This window comes from Lepus europaeus, chromosome 1, assembly GCF_033115175.1.
Source record: "Lepus europaeus isolate LE1 chromosome 1, mLepTim1.pri, whole genome shotgun sequence".
Classification (NCBI taxonomy): Eukaryota; Metazoa; Chordata; class Mammalia; order Lagomorpha; family Leporidae; genus Lepus; species Lepus europaeus.
This window is the reverse complement of record NC_084827.1, coordinates 171,718,710-171,742,937: the sequence shown is the minus strand read 5'-3', so window position 1 is coordinate 171,742,937 and position 24,228 is coordinate 171,718,710. Positions and strand designations below refer to the sequence as shown.

General features: G+C 40.3%; 1 protein-coding gene and 1 pseudogene across 5 annotated transcripts in view; one reads left to right on the top strand and one right to left on the bottom strand.

The window, feature by feature from the left end:
- Positions 1-24,228, bottom strand: part of RHBDD1 (rhomboid domain containing 1) — a 212,931-nt gene that overhangs the window by 177,275 nt on the left and 11,428 nt on the right. The gene's annotated exons all lie outside the window — the stretch shown is intronic.
- On the top strand, positions 16,920-17,254 carry LOC133763559 (elongin-C-like; annotated as a pseudogene).

Genomic DNA, 24,228 nt, shown 5'->3' with positions numbered 1-24,228 from the left:
GAGTAGGTTGAACCTCCCCTTGTGGTGCCGGCATCCCATATGGGGACCAGTTCAAGTCCCAGCTGCTCCTCTTCCAAAATAGCTCTCTGCTGTGGCCTGGGATAGCAGTGGAGAACGGCCCAAGTGCTTGGGCCCCTGCACCCATGTGGGAGACCTGAAGAAGCTCCTTGCTTCAGATTGGCGCAGCTCCCCGGCCGTTGCGGCCATTTGGGGAGTGAACCAACAGATGGAAGACCTTTCTCTCTGTCTCTCCCTCTCATTGTCTGTAACTCTATCTCTCAAAATAAATAAAAAGAATTTTTAAAAGAAAAAAAAGAAAAATATCTGTTTAAGTCCCATGTCAATTTCTTAACAGGGTTTTTTGTTTTGTTGTTGTGGAGTTTCTTGATCTCTTTATAAATTCTGGTTATTAATCCATTATCAGCCACATAGTTTGCGAATAATTTCTCCCATTCTGTTGGTTGCCTCTTCACTTTCCTGACTGTTTCTTTTGCAGTACAGAAGCTTCTCAATTTGATGTAATCTCATTTTAATTTTGGCTTTGATTCCTTGTTCCTCTGGGGTCTTTTCCAAGAAGTCATTGCATGTGCCAATGTCTTGCAGGGTTTCCCAAATTCTCTCTAATAAGTTGATGGCATCATGTCATAGATTTAGGTCTTTAATCAATTTTGAATGGATTTTTGTGTAAGGTGTAAGTTACAGGTCCTGCTTCATAATTCTATATGTGGAAATCCAGTTTTCCAATAACCATTTGTTGAAGAGACTATCCTTGCTCCAGGGATTGGTTTTGGCTCCTTGGTCAAATATAATTTGGTAATAGATGCTAAGATAGACTTCTAGAGTTTATATTCTGTTTCATTGGTCCATCCATCTGTTTTTGTACCAGCACCAGGCTGTTTTGATTATAACATCCTTGTAGTATGTCCTGAAATCTGGTATTGTGATGCCTCCGGCTTTGTTTTTGTTGTACAAGATTGCTTTAGCTATTTGAGGTCTCCTGTGTCTCCATAAGAATTTCAGTATCATTTTTTCTAGATCCAAGAAGAATGTCTTTGGTATTTTGATTGGTATCACAATGAATCTGTAAATTGTTTTCAGAAGAATGGACATTTTGATGATACATAATTTTCTAATCCATGAACATGAAGTATTTTCCATTTTTCTGTACCTTCTTCTATTTCTTTCTTTAATTTTTTAAAGATTTATATCTTTATTTGAAATGCAGGGTTACAGAGAGGCACAGGCAGAGGCAGAGAGAAAGAGAAAGAGAGGCCAGTGCCGCGGCTCAATAGGCTAATCCTCCACCTTGCAGCACTGGCACACCGGGTTCTAGTCCCGGTCGGGGCACCAGATTCTGTCCCAGTTGCCCCTCTTCCAGGCCAGCTCTCTGCTGTGGCCCGGGAGTGCAGTGGAGGATGGCCCAAGTGCTTGGGCCCTGCACCTGCATAGGAGACCAGGAGAAGCACCTGGCTCCTGGCTTCGGATCAGCGCGGTGCACCAGTCGCAGCGTGGCGGCCATGGCGGCCAATGGAGGGTGAACCAACGGCAAAAGGAAGACCTTTCTCTCTGTCTCTCTCTCTTTCTCACTGTCCACTCTGCCTGTCAAAAGAAAGAAAGAAAGAAAGAAAGAAAGAAAGAAAGAAAGAAAGAAAGAAAGAAAGAAAGAAAGAAAGAAAGAAAGAAAGAAAGAAAGAAAGAAAGAAAGAAAGAAAGAAAGAAAGAGAAAGAGAGTTAGGTCTTCCGTCAGCTGGCTCACACCCCAGATGGCTGCAATGGCAGACCTGGGCCAATCTGAAGCCAGGAGCCAGGAGCTTCCTCCCAGCCCCCCTGAGGGTACAGGGACCCAAGGACTTGGGCCATCTTCTGCTTTCCCAGGCTGTAGCAGAGTTGGATCAGAAGTGGAGTAGTCAGGACTTGAACTGGCACCCATATGGGATACCAGCATTGCAGGTGGCAGGTTCATCAACCACACCACAGCACTGGCCCCTTCTTTAATGTTTTGTAATTCTCAATGTAGAGATCTTTGACATTCTTGGTTAAATTTATTCCAAGGTATTTGATTTTTTTTCTAGTTATTGTGAATGAGACTGATCTTAGAAGTTCTTTCTCAGCCAAGGCATTGTCTGTGTATACAAAGGCTGATGATTTTTGTTTGTTGATTTTAAATCCTGCTACTTTACCAAACTCTTCTTTGAGTTCCAACAGTCTCTTCCTGGAGTCTTTTGGATTCTCCATATATAGAATCATGTCATCTGCAAATAGGGATAGTTTGACTTCTTCTTTCTCTTCCCCAATTTTAATCCCTGTGATTTCTTTTTCTTGCCTAATGGTTCTGGGTAAAACTTCCCAGACTATATTGAATAGAAATGGTGACACTGGGCTTCCTTGTCTGGTTCTAGATCTCAGTGGGAATGCTTCTAACATTTGCCCATTCAATAGCATGCTGGCCACGGAGTTGTCATAAATTGCCTTGATTGTGTTGAGAAATGTTCCTTCTATACCCAATATGCTTAGAGTTTTCATTGTGAAAGAGTGTTGTATTTTATCAAATTCTTCCTCTGCATCTTTTGTATCAATTTTTTTAGTTCAACTTTAATTTTAATTAGTTATTTTCTCCTACTAGTTTTGGGTTTGGTTTGCTATTGTTTTTCTAGAGCCTTGAAATCCATTTATTTGGTACCTTTCCAATTTCTTGATGTAGCCACCAATTGCTATAAACTTTCCTCTTAACACTGCTTTTGCTGTATCCATAACTTTTGATATGTCGTATTGTCATCTTCATTTCTAGAATTTTTTTGATTTCCCTTTTAATTTTTCTATGAACTACTGTTCATTCAGGAGCATGTTGTTCAGTCTCCATGTGTATGGATATGTTCTAGAGATTCATGAGTTGCTAATTTCCAGCTTCATTGCAACTGTGGTCCAAGAAGATGCATGGTACGATTTTGATTTTTTTGAATTTGCTGAGACTTGCTTTATGGGTTAGCATGTGGTCAATCCTAAAGAATGTTCCATGCATAGTGAGAAAAATTTATATTCTATAGCTATAGGGTGGAAGGCTTTGTAGATATGTTAGGTGCATCTGGTCTATAGTGCCGATTAACTCTGTTGTTTCCTTGTTGGTTTTCTGTATAGTTGATCTGTTCATTGCTGAAAGGGGTATTGAAGTTCCCCACTACTATTGTATTTGTGTTAATATCTCCCTTTAAATCCATTAACCTTTCTTCTAGATATCCCAGTACCCTGTAACTAGATGTACTCATTAAGTTGGCAGGTACCAATGCCATCTTACTAAAGTGATCAGTTTAAGTTCATAACTGATCAAAAAGATAGGATTAAGTGTCAAAGGGATCACATAAATAAGGCCAGTGTCTGCTAATAATAATTGATAGAAATAAAAGGAGACAATGATCCAACATGAGAAGCGGGATACAGAGCAGACTCATAGAATGACAAATGTCCTAAACAGCACTCTGGCCACAGAATCAGCCCTTAAGGCATTCGGATCTAGCTAACAAGCCCATGAGAGTATTTCAAGCATAGAAAGCCAAGATACTGTGGCGAAAAATGACCTAAATGAAAGATCTCTGTGAGTGAGATTCCAGTGGAAAGAATGCGCCATCAAAGTAGGAGGTACCTTTCTCTGAAGGGAGGAGACAAATTCCACTTTGATTATGGACTTGTCTAAATAAGGTCAGAGTTTGTGAACTCAAGAGGCTTCCATAGCCTTGGAAGCTCATGACAAGAGCCTTGAGTGATTACTGACATCGTAAATAAGAGTGTAAATTGTTAAATCAACAACAGGAGTCACTGTGCACTTGCTCCCCATGCAGGACCTCTGTCCTTAACATGTTGTACTATGAGAATTAGCAGTAAAACTAGTCATCAAACAGTACTTTATACTTTGTGTGTCTGTGTGGGTGTAAACTGTTGAAATCTTTACTTAGAGTTGATCTTCTGTATATAAAGATAATTAAAAATCAATCTTTATGAAGAATGGGATGGGAGAGGGAGTAGGAGATGGATGGTTTGTGGGTGGGAGGGTGGTTATGGGGGGATGAACTGCTATAATCCAAAAGTTGTACTTCTGAAATTCATATTTATTAAATAAAAGTTTGCTATAAAAAAAGGATAACATTCACTCTCTTGTTGGTTTCCAACATTCTCAAGTTGACCATAATGATCCCAACTTTTGTTTCATATCACCTCTTAGTATGCATAAAACGCTTAATCCAGCTGGAAAAAATACAAGACTATGCAATATATTGGACTCATATTTGACCAAATTTATGGAGTGCAATCAATTTAGAAACAATGCTTTCAATTCCCTCTTCAATTTCCTATGTATCTCGGAACAGTTTCCTATTAGCTAACATGATGTTTTCTTCACTTACTAGAACTATTTCCTTTTAACTAATGTGATGTTTTGACTTTGGGTTTAGTAGGTTTTAGTACAAACATGCAGGGACAAATTCTTCAGTTGAATACATCTAACAGTTGTATTCATGTTTCATGTTCACTTGATCCAATTCTATTTCCAAACAGTTCTTATCAGTCTATTTTGTTATAGTCTCAGGGCCACTACTCTAGGTCTAACCCACTAGCATAACAAGCCTGATTCCAACAAACTCCTCAATGAGACTCTCTGCTTTTTCTCTGATACCTACCCATCATTTTCCACCACTGCTCAGAGAAGCTTTGTATACTGATGGCATATCATTACAGTGAGAATTAAGTCCAAACTTTTTTTTTAACTTTTATTTAATGAATATAAATTTCCAGTGTACAGCTTATGGATTACAATGGCTTCCCCCTCCCATAACTTCCCTCCCACCCGCAACCCTCCCCTCTCCCGCTCCCTCTCCCCTTCCATTCACATCAAGATTCATTTTCAATTCTCTTTATATACAGAAGGTCAATTTAGTATAAAGATTTCAACAGTTTGCACCCACATAGAAACACAAAGTGAAACATACTGTTTGAGTACTAGTTATAGCATTAAATCAAAATGTACAGCACATTAAGGACAGAGATCCCACATGAGGAGCAAGTGCGCAGTGGCTCTTGTTGTTGACCCAACAAATTGACACTCTAGTTTATGGCGCCAATAACCACCCTAGGCTGTCGTCATGAGTTGCCAAAGCTATAGAAGCCTTCCAAGTTTACAGACTCTGATCATATTTAGACAAGGTCATAAAAGACAGAGTGAGGAGAGTAACCAATGATCCTAAGAGTGGCATTTACCAGGTTTGAACAATTATACAGCATTAAGTGGGGAAGAGGACCATCAATACACACAGGTTGGGAGTAGAGCCATTGGTGGTAGAGTAGAGGTTATGATTACAAAGGGATGAGGCCCAAGTGCACTAGACAGGGTCTAGAACAAAGGACAGAGTCATTATTAGATGTGCTAAGAAAGGTGCTGTCTAAGCTACAATTAAGTTTTCTGACTGAGAGGCAAATAGAACCTCACAGAAGGGGCTTGATAATAATCTGGTGGGCTTTAGGCCTTGTAAGTGAAGAGGCCCAGACCTATCTATCTCTTCACATGGGGTATATCCTAAGGGAGGTGTGAACCTCCTAGGGGAAGGCACTCTGTTGACTTTCATTACTTGGCTGGGCTGGGAGGAGAGCTGGCCAGGTAAAGGCAGGGGGCATCTCTAACAAGAAATTTACAGTTCTGCCTGCAATGTTGCTAACCCTACTTGACCATCCCCTCAGCTGCAGTGGTCACTTTGGAAGTCGGGCTGAGTGAAGGGCTTTTCAGCTTAGAGCCAATAAGATCTGTGGCTCTGACCTGGGCATCCTTCGACTCCAGGGCAGGTCCATTTCCAGTGATCCAACTCTTGGCAGAGCTGCCAGGGCTCTTCACAAGCTGACTTCTGCTGAAGCCCAGGCTTACCACATTGAAAGCACTGCAGTGGACTGGCCTGTTGGGTCTCCTTGAGGGCAGATCACTGTACAGATCAGCCAGTAATAGGCCTGCCATCCATTGCTTCTGATGCCTAGCTTTCTTTTCCTCCTGGTTTGTGTTAAAGCAGACCAGAGGATGCAAGTCAAGGGAGTGCCCAAGTCCCATCTCTAATCTTCGGTGGCCTGAACTACAAGTCTATAGTCACAGGCATGTTCTGTAGTAGTTTTTCTAAGGTAGACAATGCCCATGAGGAAAATTATATTCTCACTTTAAAACTTTCTTTCCCTTTGGTCTGAAAGGGAGGTTTTTTCTACTTACTGTATACTTCGCTGATGGCGAAGTGAGTCTAGCTATGAGATTATTATTTAAGTTCTTATTTTGGCTATGCTATTGCAGAAAAATGTTAGCCATCTCTTTTATAAGGTCTAAAGATTAAATTGTGCATCCTACAGATTCCTTCATAATAGAATTAGTTTCCTACCTTGAAGAGAATAGAGAAATGAAAGAAGAAGTTGGGCTTAGAATAGAGAAATGAGGGAGCAAGTCCTAGATCGTTTGCTGACAATAGCAATATTACATGAATACTTAGCAAACCGTTTCAACCATTAGATAACAACTTAAGAAAACATTTACCAGAAGGTCCAATGCCTTCTATAAATTTTAAGAATCATGTATTTGAAAACACCTCTTAAATATCTAACATGGTGTAGTTTGTTTAACCAGTAAACTTAAGCACAACCATATAAAATGTTTTTAGTTTCTTTCTACCAACAAGTTTAAAACATATGATACACAGATTCAGGTCACACAAATTAAAATGTATCTTTGATTGATTTTAGCGGCTTAAATTTATGGACAATCTTATCTATAAGCCATTTAAAATAAAACTCTTAATAAAATTTCCTATGTGGACATACAATATGTACACAGATATAACATAGCATCATAGACCAATATAGCAATTTTAATGATAGCTTTTAAAATCTTTAACTCTTTTTGTAGATTGCCAATTGATTTGAATTGCTTTTTGTTTTTAGATTACTTTAACACATTGCTTCAACAGAGCATCAGAGTTCAATTCCATGTCAAAGAGAAACTGAGCTTCCTGTGATCTCCTGCTGCGAGGCCTCCCTCCCTTACCCTCTCCCACATTGGTGACCATGTTTCTGTGCTTCCGTGTGCAACACATCTCTAAGCATCTTCTGCAGGGCAGGACGAGCGGCAACAAATTCCTTCAGTTTCTGTTTGCTATGAAAAGTCTCAATTTCACCTTCATTCACAAATGAGAGCTCTGCAGGATACAATATTCTGGGCTGGCAGTTTCCCTCTCCCAGTACCTGGGCCATGTCCCGCCATTCCCCTCCAGCCTGCAGGGTTTCCGATGAGAAGTCTGCTGCGAGTCCAATTGGAGACCCTCCGAGAGCAATCTGACATTTCTCTCCTGCACCTTTTAGAATCTTTTCTTTATGTTTCACTGTGGTGAGTTTGACCACAATGTGTCGTGGTGAGGATCTCCCTTGGTCATGTTCACTAGGGGTTCTATAAGCTTCCTGCACTAAGATGCCTCTGTCCCTCTCCAAACCTGGGAAACCTTCTGCTAGTATCTCACTGAAAATGCCTTCTAATCCATTCTTCCTCTCCATGCCTTCAGGAACTCCCAGAACCCGAATGTTTGGTTTTTTAATAGTATCCTGTAGATTCCCGACAACATTTTTTAGATTTCTAATTTCTTCTTCTTTTCTTTGGCTTGCCTGTTTCCCCTCCTGCTCTCCGTCTTCCAAGTCTGATATTCTCTCTTCTGCTTCGCCCATTCTGTTCTTAAGGCTCTCTAATGTGTTTGTCATTTGATCCACTGAGTTCTTCATTTCATTGTGGTTTTTTGTCACTATCACAGTTTCATGTTTTACTAGTTGTTTCATTTCATTTTGATTCCTCCTTAATATTTCATTTTCACGAGAGAGATCTTCTATCCTGTCCATTAAGGATTTCTGTAGTTCAAGAATTTGTCCTTGAGAACCTCTTAACGTTCCTATCAATTCCCTGAGATCCGCTTCCTGCACTTCCTAGATCTCACCATCTTCACAATCTTGCATTGGGGTGTCCCTTTCATCTGGGGGCGCCATAGTGTCCTCCCTGCTCCCGTTATCTCAGTCTTTGCGTTTGTTGTTTGGCATGCTGGAGACACTTGGTTTCTTCACTGTGGTGTTTCCTCCTGCCACACTATGGCTCCATACCAAGTGGACTGTCTGCTCTCGGCAGAGCCCCAGAGGCCCGAGATGAGTGTGGACTGAGAGCTGTGCCTGGCCCCCCAGGGCCGAGGGCGTGCCAAAGATGACACCCCCAGGCCAGGTGTGGCAAATCTCTCCCTCTTTCTTTCTTTCTTTTTTTTTTTTTTTTTTTGATTCAAAAGGGAAGTAATTCCGCACAGCTGAACGCAATTGGAGGTAGTTAGCAGGCGAATGATATACCCACAGGAGCCAGAGATCGGAAGCTCCCTCCCAAGGACCACACAGGGAATCCCCGCTGCCCCCGGTGTGGGCTCCAATTCTCCTGCAGTGTCCCACCGGATCGCCAAGCTAGATCCCAATCTCCTGTTACTTCACCCCTCCCCCCAGAGTCAGGCCCCTCCGCTAGGCTCAGGGCCGGCGCAGACCCGAGGCCGCCCTGCCCATGACGCATGTCCAAAATGGCGCCTGCTCCCTGTCCCGCTCGCCCCTGAGAGGTGAGCGGAGAGAGAGAAACCCGCGTCCGCATCGGTCACCCCTTCTTTCTTTTTTCCTCTCTCCCTTCCAGCCAGCCCGGTGAACCCTTCCCCACGGAGCCCCAAGCCCCGCCCCCTCCAGTCTCCTCCCTCCGCCCCCCCCGCCGGTGGCCCGGGCCACCGAGGATCGGCCCACCTCGCGCTCCAGCGCTGGCGCGCTGAGTCCGCCACCGGTGCCCCGAACCTGGGCCCCCACGCTCCCCACGCAGGTCCACCGCGAATCACCAGCTCCGGAAGAGTCCCCGCCGCCGCCTCCCCCCCCCACTCCTCCCCGACCCCGCAGCATCCCCACCCCCACCAACCTGTGTGTCTTGCTGAACTATCAATGTGCTCCCTTCCTATTCCGCCATCCCGCCGCTCCTCCAAGTCCAAACTTTTTACCATAATTATATACCTGCTATCTGAAGTGCCCAGCTTGCCCCTCCAGTCTCATCTCATACCAGTTTCTGCCTCAGCCTCTACATCCAGCCACACATGTGACCCCATCTCAGGAGCTCCATGATTGCAGCATTCATAGCCAACAGCAGGAATCACTTTATCCACTTTAATCACCATGCTCCTAGTCTCCACATGAGTACCATAAATACACAGCAGCTAGCATATGGTCTGTGCTTAATAAATATTTCCCAAATGACTCAAGACTAGTGTTTTTAATGTACCTACATTACACATAAATGAGATAGATTAAGGTCTGAATATGATAATATGATCATCTTCATGTAGTTTTCCTGCAATTGTAACAACCATTCCCACAGCAATGTATATATTTTTCCACTTTGCATTTTTAGTTCCAGAACAGTGTTTACAAATGTATCTCATCTTTATAAAAATAAACCTCTAAATCATTTAAAATATATTGATAATTGGTGTTGCCAGAACTATTTCACAAAAAATAGCATTTTAATTATGTAGTAATATACAATAGACAGCACTGTATCAAGGTTGAGGCAGAGAGAAATGCAAGATTTCCTGAAATGTTTATAGGAAAATTAGGCATATTTACTTTTAATGAGAAATTAAAAATTAGGCATATTTACTTTTAATGAGAAATTAAAAATTAAACAGGTATGTAATAAGAAACACTAAGCAGCTAGAACAAACAAAAGAAACAGAACTCATATCTTGGAAAACCAATGTGTCTCAAGGGGGACAGAATGAAGCAAAATGTAGAAAGAAAAAAATTATAGTGATTTTTAATTCTACTTACAGAGCAGAAAAGATTCCATCATTATCATTTTCCAAAGCAGTATATATCTCAATTTTCAGATTTAAATGTTCAATAAGAATTGAGACCATTAAATTCCAAGAACATATACCAGTTGTAAATTCTATTCCCAATTTGGAGTGTGATACTAATCAAATTAATTTCACAAGAAAAAAAAAAAAACTATAGTCTTACACTACAGCTTACCCAAAAAATTCTGCTCTGAAACTAAAATTTCCATTATTATATTATTATAAGTGTAATGAGTCCTAAAATTATTCATTGAAATCTTCTTAAACTGTGATTTTTGTTTTTAAGACTCAATAAAAATTAATTAATTTTCTATGCCATTTCCAATTTAACACCAGGTTTATTTTTTTTCATTTCCAATTATCTTTATATACAGAAGATCAATTCAGTATATAATTAGTCAAGATCTCATCAGTTTGTACCCACACAGAAACACAAAGTGTAAAAATACTGTTTCAGTACTAGTTATAGCATCACTTCACATTAGACAACACATTAAGGACAGATCCCACATGGGGTGTAAGTACACAGTGACTCCTGTTGCTGACTTAACAATTTGACACTCCTGTTCATGGTGTCAGTAATCTCCCTAGGCTCTAGTCATGAGTTGCCAGGGCTATGGAAGCCTTTAGAGTTCGCTGACTTTGATCTTATTCCGATAGAGTCATAGTCAAAGTGGACGTTCTCTCCTCCCTTCAGAGAAAGGTACCTCCTTCTTTGATGGCCCCGTTCTTTCCACTAGGATCTCACTCACAGAGATCTTTCATTTAGGTCTTCTTCTTTTTTTTCTTTTCCTGGTATCTTGGCTTTCCATGCCTACAATACTCTCATGGGCTCTTCAGCCAGATCCGAATGCCTTAAGGGCTGATTCTGAGGCCAGAGTATTGTTTAGGACATCTGCCATTCTATGAGTCTGCTGTGTATCCCGCTTCCCATGTTGGATCCTTCTCTCCCTTTTTGATTCTATCAGTTAGTATTAGCAGATACTTGTCTTGTTTATGTGATCCCTTTGACTCTTAGACCTATCAGAGCCATCAATTGTGAACTGAAATTGATTACTTGGACTAGTGAGATGGCATTATTAATTAATTAATTAATTTTTTAAAAAAAATATTATGTAGGATCTCTGTCTTTAATGTGCTGTACAATGTTATTTAATGCTATAACTAGTACTCCAACAGTATTTTTTTCACTTTGTGTTGTTATATAGGGGCAAACTGTTGAAATCTTTACCTAATATATACTAAACTGATCTTCTGTATATAAAGAGAATTGAAAATAAATCTTGATGTGATTGGAAGGGGAGAGGGAGCGGGAAAGGGGAGGGTTGCGGGTGGGAGGGAAGTTATGGGAGGGGGGAAGCCATTGTAACCCATAAGCTGTACTTTGGAAATTTATATTCATTAAATAAAAGTTTAATAAGAAAAAGACTCAATAAAAAGATTATTACATATCTGAGAAAGATTAATATTACTCATGTCATTAATACTGTTTTTTATACCTTTGGTAAAATACATTTAACAGTTTCATATATTTTAAGTATACTTTCTTCAAAAGCATAGGGTAAACTATAGGCTTGTCGAAATCATTTGGCAACAAGTACCTATCAAAGACCTCCTATTAATTGGGCTCATACTTTGCTAACGCTATCTAATTCTCTAGATGCTAAAGCTAAAATTGATATAATTCATGAACCATAAGATTCACTTCATTAAATTATAAAATTCAGTGCTTTTTAGTATAAGATTGTGCAGCCATTACCAATATCTGTTTCTAGAATCTTCATAATCCAAAAAATGAGAATCCTATTCCCAGTACCAATCACACCCTGCCCTCAACTTTGCTTCCCTCAGTGCCTGGCAACAACTTGGCTAATTCTTCCCTTCGCTGCAGGGATCTGCCTATTTTGAACATGTTGTATAAATGAAATCATATAACATGTAGTCTTTTGTGTCTGTTTTCTTTTCCTTAGAAAAATGTTGTTAAAGTTCAGCCATGTTGTATTATGTCTCAATACTTTCGTTTCTCTTTATGGTGAAGTATTGTGTCATTATATAGATATAACACATTTTGTTTACCCATTCATCAGTTGAAGGACACTTTAGTAGTTTCCACCTTTTGCTTACAATAAATAGTATTGTTATGAACATTCATAACATTCATATAGAATTTTTGTAGGAGCATGCTTTCAGTTCTCTTAGGTATATAGCTAGGAGTGTAACTGCTGGATCATAAGGTAACCCTATGTTTAACGTTTTGAGGAATTGCCAAACTTTTTTACAAAGTTCTGCATCATTTTACATTTGTTCCCTCAGCAGTGTACAAAGGTTTCAATTTTGCCACATCTTTGAGAATACCTGCTTTTATCCATCTTTTTGATTATAGGATTCTAATGGGTATAAAGTGGTATTGATTAGCATTTCCTTAAAGGCTAATGACAATGAGAAAATGCTTATATTTTCATGGCTTAACATACAATATAAGCATACACATGCTTACAAGCATACAATCTCAATCTCTCTCAAACTCTCTCCTCCCCCTTTCTCTCCTCTCACATCATTCCTTCCTCCCTTTCTCTGAAATAATTTAACAAGTTCAGATCAAGAGGAAGCTCCAGAAAGAAAGGTGAAATATTTAGATTTTTAAAAATTAAAATTTTTTTCATGTGAACAAAGAAAATATTCTGGTTAAAGTGCTAAGACTATAGCCCTCATATTCACCTGTTATATGGTATGCTGAAAGGGAACATGGATATGTTTCAATGGTAGGGCATGGCATAGGCCAACACATATAACTATAAATACAATAATTCAACTTGAAAAAAAATGGACGGCTGGTATGATTTACACACACAAAGCAAAAATGCCATGGAAATAGCAAATTATCCATTCTAAACATGAAAATTTCCTTTTTTTTTTAATTGTAAGAGTTAAACATTAAGCCAGCGCATCATTAATAGCACATTAACTCAGTCAAAATACACACAAAACATTAGATTTATGTTTTTCTCTTATTCTGTTTCAGCATGATCTCCTTTCTCTGGGAATAAAATGAATTAAAGCATTTCTTCTTACTCCTGTAACTCTCACCCAATTCATATCATTCGGGACTTTGGGGCCAAACTTTAAAAATTGTTTTCTCTTCTTGTTAACTATAGAACCAATGAATGAGAACATTTTAGTCTAGCACAATAAAATTCTTTGTTCTTCCAATACAACTTTTTAACATAATTTTCTTTTTCCTAAAGATATATTAGCTTCTTTAGGCCCCCAAAACCCCAATTATAAAATGCATATTTTAAGATAGTTATTAAAATAACAAAATGGTATAGCATGATATGCATTTGCATTTAGTGAAAAACATGAATTTATTAATTGAATACTCACTAAGTAATCTGTTTTCTCTTTCAAATTCATGCATGCATTTCAAATAGATTCCTATATGTTAAACATGGTTGTATGAATAACACATAAGTTATGCTTAGTATTTACATAATATAATAGCAGATGGTATGGCTTCACATCATTAAACCACGTTCCATTAACCAGAATGCATCATCTACCTAAGTTGATTAGTAAATAGGGAGACCTAGGGTAAAATACGCAGTCTTTCTCAGATAGCATAATTGTTTGATGACAAGTTGCACACAAATGCCAGTTTTTCTGGCCATCTACATCTGCTAAATGGCATTCTGAGCTACATCAAAGAGAATCAAAGGTAGAGGTCTCTATTTTCTTATTTCACATTAAAGGCAGAGATACAAAGAAGTGAAGAAAATTAAATGAATGAAAACTGACTTCATGAATAAAAAATGAAAACTGGAATCAAATTATATTAACAAGATAATGGGAATGGAGTCTTTTGAATCCTGTGACAGAGTAATTACATTCCAGTATCTATTCATGGAAATAGCTTGGACTCTATTCCTGTAAAATTTCAGAATTAAGAGTATTTTCTCCATTTGAGGGCTGCTGGGATCTTTACTACAATGGTTCCCCAAGCTCATACACTTCATCATTATAATCACATTAAGAAACTGTCTCACTCAGCTTAACACAACCATTAGATTACTTCTCTGATGCCAACTGGCTAAATCTTTCTGGCTTTAAGTGGCAGATATCAAGTTTCTAAGACATATAACCTCCTCATTCCTTATTTTCTTCATGCCACCATCTCCCAAAATGAATATAAACTCAAAATTTTCCATCCATTGGTGAGGACAATATCTAACAATCTTTCACAATAGCCTGCCTTAAGTAGCAATGTTCTCCATGTAAAAGACATACGCAAGCAGGAAACATGAACTGTGAGAAACCAGGATTTATGGCAACCAAACAGACATAAGAAGGCTGCTCCAGGCAAGTGAGAGACCATCAATAAGGGCATGCATTATGTGGTGACAGATATCACCAAATGCCAGGCCATTATCACCTTATACTCCACCCCAATCTACGTATATACAATGCCTGATTCAATTTGCTTAAAATCCAATTTCATCATGTTATCCTCTTTCCCTGAAATCCATCAAATGACTTTCTATACTTTGTCATCAAAAGACTGAATAGTGTCATGGTTAACAGAATAGACTCTGAAGCCAAAAACTTGTCTGGGGTCAAATTCTGGCTTAACTCGTTAGGAACTGTATGACCTCAGGTGGCTTCTTAAATCATGTGTGCCTAAGTTTCTCTTTATAAAACAGACACTAAGTAATAACAAGAGCTGCCTTATGTAGAACATGTAGAATATCTTGGACCCTTGCCCCATGTGGGAGACCTGGAAGAAGCTCCTGGCTTCGGATCAGTGCAGCTCCAGCCACTGTGGCCAATTGGAGACTGAACCAGTGGATGGAGGACCTTTCTCTCTCTCTCTCTCTCTCTCTCTCTCTCTCTCTCTCTCTCTCTCTCTGCCTATCCTTCTCTCTGTGTAACTCTGACTTTCAAATAAATAAATCTTAGAAAAAAATAAAAACCTTTATTGCCATCATCTGATCAACCTCAAACTCTTCAGCATAAGCATCAAGATCTTACATTTTCCTGACTTTCAATAATAGCTAATATTTATATAATTATAGTTAAAAAGTAGTTGCATGTAATTTGTTTCAATTCACTTAATTCTCACAATCAAAATTTGTTCCATTTCAAAATTTGTTCCATTTCATCTACCCAGGGGATGCCAAGAAAACCCCTTAACTACCCAGCTACTCACTGTGAAGCATGTTCTAGTTTCCTGTAGGAGAAGTAGCTTGATGGAGTATCTGGCCTTGAGACTTTCTGAGGATGGTGAAATGCCAGGCCTTAGCTTTCTCTGTCCAAGGTCCTTAACACATCAGACACTCTCCACAGATGGGAAATCACACTGGCTCTCTCACCACCAGAAGTCACCAAAGTGAATTTCACACACATCAATAGCTTATATATTAAGCTTATTCTTTATGTGTACTATTCCAAATACAAGTGCTTCATTTAGTGATAATCTTTTCAGAAATTTTGGTGTGAAACTATGGAAGACAGAAAACCCATTTTTCTTACAAGATGACAATGCCTACATTTGGACTCAAACCCAGCTCCTCCCTCTCCACAATGCTACTCATCCATCTAGTGCTTCTACTTTCTTTCTTTTTTTTTTTTTTTTGACAGGCAGAGTGGATAGTGAGAGAGAGACAGAGAGAAAGGTCTTCCTTTTTGCCATTGGTTCACCCTCCAATGGCCGCTGCAGCTGGCGCATCTCGCTGATCCAAAGCCAGGAGCCAGGTGCTTCTCCTGGTCTCCCATGAGGGTGCAGGGCCCAAGCACTTGGGCCATCCTCCACTGCCTTTCCGGGCCATAGCAGAGAGCTGACCTGGAAGAGGGGCAACCGGGATAGAATCCGGCGCCCCAACTGGGACTAGAACCCGGTGTGCCGGCGCCGCAAGGCGGAAGATTAGCCTGTTAAGCCACAGCGCCGGCCATAATGCTTCCACTTTCATATCTCACAACTACTGACTGTGCCTGCAGGAGACCCCAGCAGCCAAGCCAGCCCATCACTCAAGAAAGCCAAATCCACCTTCTGCCTTTCTACAGAAAGTAACAAATGCCTCAAGTGTTTATGTGTGGTTAAATATAAAAGCCTTTCAAATTCTAGGCTTTGATCTAGATGCAGGCCAGGAAACAGGTCAATGTTCTGTTTCATAACTAATATTTTAAAGCTTAAGTCATGAGACTAGGAATTATTTAAAAAGATGTCAGCTACTTTTATTTCACATAAATGCCTCTTGAAAGATAAACTGAAGTTTGTGAGAACTTTTTTAAAGTACGAAAAGGGATAAAAATAATGTTTCATTTTAACTCCACTGCTATTCATAATAAAGGATTTCTATCCATAATATACAGTATGAGTTTCAGTTACAGCTGCATGAGTGGGCCCAGCACTATGGCACAGTTGGCTAAACTGCTACCTGTAACACTGGTATCCCATAACAGAGCACCAGTTTGAGTTCCCACTGCTCCATCTCCAATCTAGCTCCCTACTAATGTGCCTGGGACAGCAGTTAAAGATGGACCAAGTATTAGAGTCCTTGCCACCCATGTGGGAGACCCAGATGGAGTTCCTGGCTCCTGGCTTCTGTCTGGCCCAGCCCTGGCCATTTTGTCCATTTGGGGAAAGAATCAGTGGGTAAAAGATATCTCTCTCTCTCTCTCTCTCTCTCTCTCTCTCTCTCTCTCTATGTGTGTGTGTGTATATATATATATATATATTATAAATATATCAATGTGTATTTATATATTTACATATAAATATAGATACAGATATAAACCTTTGCCTTTCAACTAAATAAAATAAAATACATATTTTTTAAAGGCCAAACTTAATGAGTGAGAAAAACAGGGGTTAAACAAGTGAAAGTTTCACTAATCTGCACATCTCAAGAAGCAGCTGTGACCTGACAGATGTAATTCCTTAACATCCCGGAGACCCACCGGGGAAACTACTGAAGTTACTGTTGACGCAGAACAGAATGTCATGAGAACATAATGCAGGGAGAGGAGAAAACCTACGGTGACTGTGAAAGTTCTGACGCCATCTATGCCAGCTTGATATCTCCTGATGGTCATGAATTTATCGTAAAAAGAGAACTATGCACGAACATCAGGAACAATTAAAGCATGCCAAGTGGTCTGGTCAGTTCGCTGAAAACAAAACCAGTGAGGTCAGTTTTAGAGAGATCTCTTCACACACGCTATCAAAAGTATGCATGTATTTTACCTCCAAGGTTTGCTACACTAACAGCTCCGCCGGGATTCCCCAATTCCCAACTGTACTCAAAATTACACTGCAATTGCTGATGGCTATAAACTTGATTAAATAAAATAAATTAATAAACTGTTGACTCTTTCAGCATTTAACACTGGTAGTTCACTTAGTAATTTTTTGCTGTATAGCATGTTGCCTGTATGCAGTTGAACTCTGAAGTTCATTGCAAAGCAGATTATCTTCTGTTCTTCTGCAGAGCAATCAGAGCTGAAATTTGCTTCCTACATTAAGAAATTAAGCACATTTTCACAAACAGAAATAAACAGCTGTGGCAATTCATAGGTGGCTTTACTATCCTTTGGATGACTTTTAAGATGAAAGCAATGACGATATAGTTAATGCTGAACTTTGAGCATAAAGAAACATGTTCTACAGGTGAAATAATGGGGCTAAGTATTCTTATGTTTTTAGTGTTTTTTTAAAAAACCTATTCTGATCTTATAGCTGTCGATAGCATTACTGCAGTCATGCAAGTTATCACATTATAAAAATGTAACATATAAGCTTAGCCAAAACATTGATTTTTATCTCATATAAAAGTTGGAATTTTGTATACATCTTTTGATGAACTGAAGCATTACTTAAGCATTAAAAAAGTGAAAAATTTGACACAATTTAGCAAAAGCCTTCCTTTTATGAAAGTAAAATCTTACTAAAAGAGGGGTCGGCCCTGTGGCACAGTAGGTTAAGCTGCAGTCTACAGTGCCGGCATCCCATATGGGCAGTGGGGCTGCTCCACTTGCGATCCAGCTCCATGATACTGTGTCTGGAAAAGCAGCAGAGGATGACCCGAGTCCTTAGGCCCCCACACCCATGTGGGAGACCCAGAAGAGACTCCTGGCTTCTGCCTGACCTGACCCAGGTCATTGTGGCCATTTGGGGAGTGAACCAGCAGATGGATGGTCTCTCTGTCTCTCCTCTCTATCTTGCTAACTCTTTCAAATAAACAAATAAATCTTTAAAAAAAAAAAAACTTACTAAAAGAAATACCAAAAGAGAAAAGTTATAGCAATAAGTTTTAACAAATATTACTTTTGGTAATTGTCTCAGTCTGGCTGCCATAACAAGGTATCATAGATTGAGTGGCTGATAAACAACAGAATTTTATATTTTCACAGCTCTGGAGATTGGCAGTCTGAAATCATGTTCCCAGGCTGGTCAGGTTCTGGTGAGGGCCCTCTTATGGTTAAACACTCTGTCTCTGTCACTGTTGTTACATCCTTACAAGATGGAATGACAGCAAGAGGCTCTACCCTTATGTCCTAATCATCTCCCAAACAGCCCCCTCCACCTCTTACTATCATCACATTAGATATTCTGGAATCCAAAGAATTCCCTCCATTGCATGTAGACATTTTTATAAAATTTATCTTTAAAACAGAAATATTACTGAGGTAAAACCAAGGTGCTAACTATGAAAAAGGAAGTCTAAATTAAATATGGAAAAGTGGCTTCAAAAGATACAGTCATCAATTCGAAGTCACAGAAATGCATGGCCAAGGCAACCAATGAAATCACCAAAAAACCTGTCAAGTCAGGACTAGATAATCAGCTACTTCTATCCTATAGATTCAACAAAATGCAAGAAGCAGTAAGATTGCCGGCGCCGTGGCTCAACAGGCTAATCCTCCGCCTTGCGGCGCCGGCACACCGGGTTCTAGTCCCGGTCGGGGCACCGATCCTGTCCCGGTTGCCCCTCTTCCAGGCCAGCTCTCTGCTGTGGCCCGGGAGTGCAGTGGAGGATGGCCCAAGTGTTTGGGCTCTGCACCCCATGGGAGACCAGGAGAAGCACCTGGCTCCTGCCATCGGAACAGCGCGGTGCACCGGCCGCAGCGCGCTACCGCGGCGGCCATTGGAGGGTGAACCAACGGCAAAGGAAGACCTTTCTCTCTGTCTCTCTCTCTCTCACTGTCCACTCTGCCTGTCAAAAAAAAAAAAAAAAAAGCAGTAAGATTGACTCAGGGTGCATTTGGAAAGTTTAGTTCAATTTCACCTGAAAAGAAAGACGGTAGGGTAGAAAGCACAAAGGTTAAATAGAATGATTGTCCTTGCCTTGCCACTAAGGAGGAGGCTAGAATGGCCATGCATCCAAACACAAAGACAGAGATAGAGACAGAGACACAGAGACACAAAGAGAGAAATTTATCAATTCATTCTGGTAGAACAAAGTTTGCCTTCTTCCTGCCATGAAGAGGTCATCCCCAGGATCAATCAACAAATAACACACTGACCATCTTTCACAAGTGAGGCAATATTATTAGGCTTGGAGAAAAATTAAAAGGGTACACTGATGTTCCTTGTCTCAAAGGGATTAAGAAGTGGCTTTATTTCCTGCACATAATCAGAGGCAACAATGCTTCACTCCCATGGAAACTAAGGATGCAGATTTAGAAAAACACAATTAAAATAATACAGAACTACCCCCACTTTCCTTCTGCCATGGCCACCAAGAAGTCTGACAGAAGACTCTGCAGCAAAGAGCAGATCTTTTATGCACATAGATACTTTTATCCAATTACTGTTGCCCATTTCCTGGGTGGATTTCACATAAGCTTGTTGATCAGGGAGGGCGCTCAGAAAATCACATGCTCGCACAGGACTGATTCAGTAACTTCGCCTTGGATTTCCTAGGGATTAGAACATCAGGAGGGGGGACAGTGTAAAGGTCCTCTATCCTATAAAACCCACCCAGAGTCACACATATCCACCTGAGAGGTGAGGATGGCCTTGAAAGTGGGGCCAGGGCTTGCTCTTCTCTGCACTTTCCTGATGTTTTAAAGTCCAAAATAGATGAAGACATTCTGATTCCATAAATCCAATCCAACCAACTGCTAAAAAAAGAAACTGGTTGGCAGTTTTGTGATGGCAAAACAGGGTACCCTTGCCCAAAGGCATCTTTGAAGCCCCAGAAACTGAAACACTGAGTACCTAATCTTTGTTTCTGTTACCCACCTTATACCTGATGCCTCATTAGGCATCATATCTGCCTTTAGGTGTGTTCTCCAGTGCCAAATGATGGTTAAGAAGGCTGGATTAGATCAACTCACTTTTTTTCAGATTTATTTATTGATTTGAAAGAGTTACAGAGAGGAAAGGAAGACAGCGGGAGAGGGAGGGGGTAGGGGAAAGGGAGAGGGAGAGAACTTCCATCTGCTGGTTCATTCCCCAGATGGACACAATGGCCAGGGCTGGGCCAGGCTGAAACCAGGAGACAAGAGCTTCTTCCAGGTCTCCCACATGGGTAGCAGGGGCCCAAGCATTTGGGCCATCTTCTGCTGTTGTTCACAGGCCATCAACAGGGAGCTGGATTGGAAGTGGAGCAACCGAGTCTCAAACCGGTATTCATATGGGATGCCAGGATGGCAGGCGGCAGCTTCACCCACTATGCTACAATGCCGGGCCCAGATCAAATCACTCTTTAACTCAAACCCATTTGGCCAGTATGTAAGTTGTTTTAGCTACCTTGGGCAAATTACATCTTCAAACCATGTCTGTTTTCCAATCTATGAAATAAGTTGGTACAAAAATTCAACTAGCATTCTCTTAATGAACATAGTTCTTTGCTGCTAGTATTACTGTTGTGCATTACTGTTTTAGCTTAGGCTTCCCCTAGAACCGGACTCTGAGACAAAGGTCTCTGTGGATGTCATTTATCTGGGAGATGATCAATACACTGGCAGAGGAGGAGGGAAGCAAGACAGGGAAGGCAATGCAGAAAAAAGCATATGTATTATCAAGACAGATGTCCACTGGCGCCATGGCTCAATAGGCTAATCCTGCGCCTAGCGGCGCCGGCACCCCGGGTTCTAGTAGACATTTTTATAAAATTTATCTTTAAAACAGAAATATTACTGAGGTAAAACCAAGGTGCTAACTATGAAAAAGGAAGTCTAAATTAAATATGGAAAAGTGGCTTCAAAAGATACAGTCATCAATTCGAAGTCACAGAAATGCATGGCCAAGGCAACCAATGAAATCACCAAAAAACCTGTCAAGTCAGGATCAGCGCGGTGCGCCAGCTGCAGCGTGCCGGCCGCGGCGGCCATTGGAGGGTGAACCAATGGCAAAGGAAGACTTTTCTCTCTGTCTCTCTCACTGTCCACTCTGCCTGTCAAAAAAAAAAAAAAAAAAAGACAGCTGTCACTCTGCATATCTGGAATTTAATCTCACTGGGGAACTCTGGGAGCTGATATGTGTATGTATATATATATATATATATGTATGATATATACATATATATGTGTATATGTATACATATATATATCAGATGATATATATATATATACACACACACACACACACACATATATATGCTTCCGTGATATCTCTGCAATGGGCTAACTCCCTGTTACTTGTGTGTTGCCTAAGTAGATGAAGGGGCATTAGGGCCAGAGAAAGTACCCGAAAATAAAAGAACTGCAATGGTTGCAGGTGAGAAACTATGGGAACACATCAAAAGCAAGGGGCATGAACAGGCCCCTGATGGTACCGCTACCATCATTTCCTGTCCTGAGACATACTCCTTTACACTCCTCTCAACTATCCAATTCCTTTCCAATCTTCAAAGCTAGCTCCTGCCCTGCCTCTTAATGTCAGCACCGACTCACCTTCCCAATGCTTTCAGCAATGCACATTCCAGCAGTGCCAATCAGATATCACCAGAGAATCTTCATTCTGTCTACAACTTAGGGTTTGAAAGCACAACTCTGGAGCCTAAGTTGATCCCATTAAAAGCTGTGTGACTCTGTGCAAGTCACTTAACCTAAGCCTCAGTTGCCCACTATATAAAATTAAGTAATAATAGCAAAACCTGATCCTAGAATTCTTGGAAATACTAAATGGCTTACAGGGGTGAGCAACCTTTTTTTCTACCAAAGGCCATTTAGATATTTACAACACCATTCTTGGCCATACTAAATTGTCAACTTAAAAATTAGCCTGCTATGGATTTATTGAATTCCAGGTTCCACCAGTGCTTGCCTGAGCAGGGCTAGATCAAATGATTTCACAGGCCTTATACAGCCCACAGGCCAAATGTTCCCCACTCCTGGCTTAAGACAACAAAGTGCTTAGAATAATGCCATCACACAGTAAATGATTAAACCACGTGTGTTGTTTTAATTACTGAAAAAGAAATATTCATTTTACTACCAGTCTTTAGCTATTCTAAAATATAGCTCAAGATGCTGGGGTTGTAGCTCAACAGGTGAATCTGCTACTTGTGGTGACACTGGTATCCCATATAGGAATACCGTTCAACACACAACTGCTCTGCTTCTGATCCAGCTTCCTGCTAATGTGCTTGGGAAGGCAGCAGAGCATGGCCCAAGTACTTGAGCCCCTGCCACACATGTGGAGACCTGAATGCAGTTCCTGGCTCATGGCTTCAGCCTCACCCAGCCCTGGATATTGAAACAATTTGGTGAGTAAACAAACAGATGGAATTTTTGTCTGTCTCTTCATCTCTTTCTGTAGCTCTGCCTTTCAAATAAATAAATATATTTTTAAAAAATACAGATTTTAAAAAGTCAAATCTAAGTTACATACCCACATTCTTAGTTAACACTTTGTTGTGCTGCTCTTAAAGGTGTAACTGCACAATTTTATAGATGGGCATGGATTTATAACCAAAATGACCTGGATCTAGAGTCTCTGTTCTCAAATTTAACTGTGGTTCAGTTTGCAGGAAAATAAAGAATTCTTAAATTTTTATTTATTTATTTATTTACTTGAAAGGGAGGGAGGGGGAGAGAGTGAGTGAGAGAAAGAAATTTGTGGTGATGGAGAGGAAGAAGGAAGGAGAGAGGGTGCTCCCATCCATTGATTCATTCCCCAAATGTCTATAACAGCCAGGACTCAGCCAGGCTGAAGCCATGAGCCCAAAACTCAATCTAGATCCCTCATGTAAATGATAGGGATCCAACTATTTGAGCTATCAGCCACTGCCTCCCAGGGTCCACACTGACAGGAAGCCAGAATTGGGAGCAAAGCCAGGATTTAAAACCACATACTTCCAATATGGAATGTAGGTATCCCAACCGGAAGAGTGTCCATAACTTTCAATCTAACCAACGCAAACTCTAGCCATTTGTCAAAACTCATTTAAATGTTGCAACCAGTTACTGCCTCTAGTGGCTTCAATTCAAGGTAAGGGATTCTTGACTGTGATTCTCTGTGTGAACCTTTCTTTCCCTAGTTGATGGTGGCAGTTTGACCTGTGACCTCAATGACCTGCCAGATAGAAGAAAAACAGCTGATGTTCAGTGTGTTATTTTTTGATTTTGTAAGGAAAAGGATGGTGACTTCTAAGCTCTTTACCTATTAGATCTGCAAATGAAAGGTAACCCATTGTCTTCCAGAAAGAGACAGGACAATTCAAGACTCCAAATTATTAGGACAGGCATGATCTCAATATAAAAGAAAGCAGCCAGAGCCAGCACTGTGACACAATGGGTTAAAGCCCAGGCCTGCAGTGCCGGCATCCAATACGGGCTCCAGTTCTAGTCTCGTTTGCTCCACTTCCGATCCCACTCTGCTATGGCCTGAGAAAGCAGTAGAAGATGGCCCAAGTCCTTAAGCCCCTGCACCCATGTGGGAGACCAGAGGAAGCTCTTGGCTCCTGGCTTCAGATCAGCCTAGCCAGCTCAGCTCAGCTCTGGCCATTGCAGTCATTTGGAGGGTGAACCAGCAGATGAAAGACCTCTCTCTTTCGCTGGCTCTACCTCTCTCTGAAACTCTTTGAAATAAATAAAATAAATCTTAAAAAAAAAAAATCGGCTGGTAATTTTCATTAAACTAACCAACAGGCATGTGTATTTTGAAGATTTCAAATCTTACTATATAAAATTTTCATTCTTTATTGATTAAAATTGTTTTCTTGAAACAAATCAATTTGTAGGTCTACCCTAGGAGAACAGTACAAAGTTTTGTTCAAAAATCCAATCTTTTTGGGAATTCTTATTTTAGTCATACTAAAAAGAACAACAAGTCAGTTTTTAAAATGAAATTCAAAACAAAAAAGGTAGTAAT